We start from the raw sequence: 4,179 nt of genomic DNA, 5'->3' as shown, positions 1-4,179 counted from the left end.
TAATGCCGCAAGTCAATAGTGAATCGCGGGGGGGGGGGGGCGGTCCTGCGATAGCCGGCAGTGATCGCACCTCCCTAGTGCAATCACTGCTGGCGTCACGCCAAATAACTACACCATAAAAGGTGTAGTTATTCGGTGCGAAACTGACAGCGATAAAGGTGCTTACCTTTCGCTGTTGGTGCAGTCATTGCGGCGTCTGCCCTGGTGCCGCTCCGACTCCTCCTCTTCCGGGGCTGACGCTGTCCCTACTCCGCCCCCATCTTGGTATTGCACGCGATAAGGGACGTTTTGCGTGCAATCCGCTTGGGATCGTTTTGCGTGCGATCCGCTTGGTAAATGACCCCCTAAGAAGGGGGAACCACAGAAAGTTATATGAAGACCAAAAAAAGGCTTGATCGGGAAAAGAAAATTTTCAGGGCACACAACATCCACAGTCCAGCCTGTGTATATTGTACTGTAGTGGGGAAAAAACGGACACTCGTATTGAGCGCGTTTTTCTAACCTGCACTTATAGCCACTTCTCCCGGGCGCTCGTCGAGGTGCTAGGAACGAACAATTTTCCCTAGCACCTCCTTTTTTAACATGGCAGCTCGTTTCCCTATTGCATCGTGAGCTGGGAAAGGTGGATGGTGTATTTTAGGGAAATGGGAGATCAATACGAGTGCCTGTTTTTAGCGCGTCCATATTGCATCAGCCTCATCATTAGAACCCTTTGTTTCACAGGCTTATGCTGTATCCCAGGCCAGTTTTTCCTCTTATCTTTCCAATTAGCAATAGAGATTCTTTGATCCATGTTTGACTTGGCTGAGCTGTTTCAGTACTTGGTTATCTTCTTCAGGAAACAGGGGAGAGATGTCTGCAGGCATCTCTCTTGCTTGAAAATTCACTGTCCTTGTGTTAACCATGGAGCTTGTTAGCAAACTGGAGAAAATAGTTTTGTGTAGGTGGTTGTTAGAGCTCCATATTCCATGCCAAAAGCCCTTGAAGCTGCTGGGCATAATTCTCTCTTCTGTGTAACTGTGTTCATGATGCTATCTAGAAGTCTTTTTTTGCATACTGGCTCAAAGCAGAGAATAGGATGAGAATCCTTAATCTCAGTGACTAAGCCTTGTTAACGAGGTCTCATCCTAATGCTTAGGTCTACTCCAGCTCTGTGCTAAGCCTATGACTGACAGTGGGAGCGTAACCTGTAATAAACATGCATCTTTTTTTTCCTATGATTGGACAATGTCCAATCACCTTCAAGAAGAGACTTAAGACTTTGTTGTTTGGCCAAGCCTTCCCATAATCCACTCATTTCCGCTTTAGCCCCACCTGTCTTTCCAGAGCCCCACTTGTCTATGCAGACCCATACAACATCTATGTAATGGTAATAAAGCCTTTATTTTTTATCCCCTTATCTCCCCCCTTAACCAACCCTGCCCTTCCGGCTTTTTTCCCCCTTCTAATTCTTCTTATCACGGTTATATTTTGCTCTCTCCCAAATGATATGTATCCAAATTTTTCTCCACACTTGTCAAAGTAAATCAAGACTCTATCACGGCTTTCTCCCAAGTTATGTTATCCTGGTTTATCCAAGTTCGCTCCACACTGTTCAATACAATTCAAGACTCTGTCACTGTGCTCTCCCAAGTTATGTTTATCCAAGTTTTCGCCACCTTGTTCAATGTAAGACAAGACACTGTCACTGTTGTTGTTTGCTGGTTGTAATGTAAACCAAAGTGATAATTAATTCTGTTAATTGAACCTCTGTTTATAAAAGAGTTATAAATAAATAAATAAATGTTTTCTAGTAGATATTCAAGAGCAATGCTTTAATGTTGTATACAATATATGCAGTATGTGTTGCCAATAGTGAAATACACCTATTGTCTAAAATGAAGTGCTTACTCTTCTCAACCTAACAATGTAAGTCTCTTTTAGGATTGCGCTGGTAGTTGTGGCCTTAGAAATGATTTAACATTGAAAAAGCACAGATGTTTGAGGTATGTATACATGTACATAGATACAGCAAGAGAACCCTCTATCCTTACCTATACAGATATTCCTACCCATTGACACTTAGCAACTCATTTACAGGCCGATACAGTACAGTGTGCTCCGACTGAGCGCAGTGTTAGCCTGCTCTTGGACGTGCGTTTTCCCTTACCCCTTATTCAGTAAGGGGCGGAAAACGCACATCCAACCCACAGCACCTAATAGCGCCCTCAACATGCAAATGCATGTTGATGGCCCTATTAGGTATTCCCCGCGATACAGAAAGTAAAATGTGCAGCCAAGCCACACATTTTACTTTAAGAAATTAGCACCTACCCGAAGGTAGGTGCTAGTTTCTGCCGGCACCGGGAAAGTGCACAGAAAAGCAGTACAAACTGCTTTTCTGTGCACCCTCCGGAGATCCTGAAGGATAAAAAAAAAGAAAAAATTTTTTTAAATGGGCCGGCGGCTGTCGGGCTGAAAACCGGACGCTCAATTTTGCCGGCTTCTGGTTTCCGAGCTGTGGCTGTCAGCGGGCTCGAGAACAGACGCTGGCAAAATTGAGCGTCGGCTGTCAAACCCACTGACAGCCGCCGCTCCGGGCTAAAAGGAGGCACTATGGACGCGCTAGTATCCCTAGCGTCTCCTTTTGCCTGTTTCTACTGCACCACCTCATTTGCATACTGTATCGCGTGCACCGGCAAGTGGCCAGTGCACGCGCCGGGAGAGCGGGTGTTCGTCCGCTCTCACGCGTTTTTACTGAATCGGCCTGCTAGGGAGGAGTGTCATTTTATCCCTTTCAAAATCTAGAAATGATTTTGCAACTGCAGATCGGTAAACTGACAAAAACATACATCAAGAAAAACACGTGATGGTTTTGGTTTTGGTTTAAGTAGGGCTTACATTTATATGAAAAAAGGAAGTGGAACTGCAGTCAACATGAGGAGGGGGAAGGGGGTTTGAATTTTCTCACATGTGCACTGGCTCACACTCTCCGCCTCACTGCTGAGGCTGCCATCCTAGACTATGTCTGACACCACTGCTGCTTCCTCTGGTGAACATGGGCTGATTTTGACACCATGGCTTCCTCCTCTCACCGGTCCATGTAGCCAGAAGAAGGTGGAGTATGCGCCAAGCAGGACTAATTCCTCTTGGGGGGGGGGGGGGGGGGGGGGGGGGGAAGAGAGCAAGATGATGCCAGGATCCAATTGCACCATCTGCTCTCATCTGCCTTGGGCAGGGTGGGGATGGTGACTTGGATGCTTTGCCAGTGGTGTCTCCTGCATCATGTTTTTAAATAATACCCATCAGTTCATCTACTATACATAAATATTGAAAAACATAACACGAGAAGTCCTCAGGGTACTTTAAATGATTTAAAAAGAAAACATTAACAAGGATTATTGGCAACAAAAGTAAGTTAAATTATATCCCTACTATGTGATATTTCTCTGATCTTTTGTTGGACATGGTCTTAATGATTTTGAATTTAGAAAATCAGGAGCTAACCAGCCGTTTTTAGTCTTACAGTACAGACTGATGTTTTCATTGAAGGAGCATTAGAGTTGCTTTGCATGTAGCTATATTAAAGCCCCCGTGTTTCTGAGAATAAAATTGTAAAGCTTACTCTATGCTTATGGCCAGGGACACAAGAACACTTAGACTCAGTAAAAGTATAATGTATTTTTATTAATCAATGTGTGTTCTCGGGAGATGCTGGGTGCCCTTAGTCTTACAAACTGACCAGCATCTCTCTGGATACAGGAAAATGACCCTTGTTTTATAGATAACATTCAAATACAGGAAAAGGATAGAAGGTTCTAGAGATTTGCATGACTGCCCAAAGGATCATTTACATAAGTTGTAATGTCAACTGCATGATAACATCATCGCTAACTACCCTGATTGGCTTTCCAGGATGTGTAGCCCATTTCCCATGGCTCTCTTTGTCTTACTGGACAAGACAATCAACACGTCTGTAGTTATGCTGATTACAAACTCCTGAGAATAGTGCCTGAAGCTCCCCTGTGGTTTCTTCTTTGTGACCCTATGAATAGGCATCACCTGCTGGTGCCAGCTTGCCTGCTTCTACGGATATCCAGGGACATTCCGTAAGTCACTCAGAGTCCATTCAGCCCAGGCAGGCCAAAGACAGGCAGAGGCTTCTGGGGATTTCCTTCTCCATGTTGGTTTTCTGTTCAG

Source organism: Rhinatrema bivittatum, chromosome 9, assembly GCF_901001135.1.
Source record: "Rhinatrema bivittatum chromosome 9, aRhiBiv1.1, whole genome shotgun sequence".
Lineage (NCBI taxonomy): Eukaryota > Metazoa > Chordata > Amphibia > Gymnophiona > Rhinatrematidae > Rhinatrema > Rhinatrema bivittatum.
The sequence above is the reverse complement of the archived record's forward strand: the minus strand, read 5'-3'. Positions refer to the sequence as shown.